We start from the raw sequence: 1,681 nt of genomic DNA on the forward strand, positions 1-1,681 counted from the left end.
TTGGAGTGCTAACCTGCAGGTCACCACCCGTTCAGGCGTTCTAGGAAAGAAGACTGATCGTCTTGAGTCTTGTCTCGGGTCCACATCCGAAACATTTTGGCGCCCACCGTGGGGACCGGAGATTTAACAAAAACCCAAACACGATCACAATGGCAGAGGAGGCATCGTTGCAACTTTTGCAAGAATTGCAGCGGCAAATGCAAGAGATGCGGGCAGAAATGGCAGCAATGAGGGCTGAACGAGCTAATAGAGGAAACGAAGAGGGGGGACCGTCCATTCAGTCGGTGAATGTTGAAACGGTCCATTCAGAGAGTGATGAAGGGGATAACCCTTTGGTGCAAGAGGTGGAGGTCAGAGGGGATCCGAATCCAGGGAATGTCGGACGGGGGGTAGGGGAGTAGGTAGAGGAAGAGGGCGAGCGGATAGAGGAAGAGGCCGGGGAAGGGGACGAGGAAGACGTTGGGAAATGGAAAATTTCGAGGAAGTGGAGGAAAGACAGAATGATAGAGGAGACCGACATAACGAACCGGTAGATAGGAGGCATGAGACGAGGGAGAGAGCTCACGAACAGGGAGATCCAACTCCTGATCAAGCTGAAGGACTTCACCCGTTCACACCACGGGTAATGAGAGCGATCATACCGGAGAACAAAATGTTACCCCCCCCTAGACAAATACGGAGGCTCATCCGATCCCATCAAGCATCTTCGATCGTTCGTGGATGCTATGGCAGTGTACTCTACCGATGATCTAGTGTGGTGCAGGGTTTTCTCCCTATCCCTGAAAGAAGAGGCCCTGGACTGGTTTCATTCGTTGCCACCGGCTACCATTGACAGCTTTGCTACCTTGCGGCAAATGTTTAGCCAACAATATGCTTCGAGTAAAACACCGGGGGTGACGTTTACAGCCCTAGTGCGGATGAGACAAGGGCGAGACGAGTCATTGAAGGTATTCATGGATCGGTTCAACCGAACGGCCAGACAGGTGAGAAATGCTGATCAGAGGTTGATCGTGGGAGCTCTAACAGCAGCATTACAACCCGGACCATTTTTTGACTATTTGCATGCGGAGGAGCCACAGAGTATGGAGGACTTACAAGACAGACTAGCGAGTTTTATCAGAATAGAGGAGGGGCGAGCACATCAACGGGGAAGGGAAGAAAGTGATGTGCAGCATAGAGCAGGCAAGGAAAGGGTGGCGAGACAGGCGGTCGGGAGAGTGGATAGGGGAAGTGAGCGCAAGTGGGGAAATCCTCAGAGGATGCAACGATATGTACATCATACACCTCTGAATCTTCCTCGAGCACGTGTGTTGGAGGAGGCTTTGAGGGCGGATTTAATGACGACGGTTCCTGCTCCAACTCCTATGGGTGCGGATGAAAGCAAGTATTGTAGATACCACCAGAACAGGGGACACACCACTGAAGATTGTGTGGCTTTGAAAGATAAACTGGAGACACTGGTGCAAGCAGGGAAGTTGAAGAAATTTGTACAGAGAACGAATAGGTACCCTTCGGGAGAAAGCAGGAGGGGAGGATCGGGCAGGTCTTCNGGGGAGCAGCATCGTTCAGATAATAACCGAAGTCGGAGTCGGAGCCCCAACCGAACGGTGAGAGGAGTTATCAACACAATCTCAGGGGGATTTGCTGGAGGGGGCCCAACTTCTTCAGCTAGGAAGAGACA

This window comes from Vigna radiata, chromosome 7, assembly GCF_000741045.1.
Source record: "Vigna radiata var. radiata cultivar VC1973A chromosome 7, Vradiata_ver6, whole genome shotgun sequence".
Lineage (NCBI taxonomy): Eukaryota > Viridiplantae > Streptophyta > Magnoliopsida > Fabales > Fabaceae > Vigna > Vigna radiata.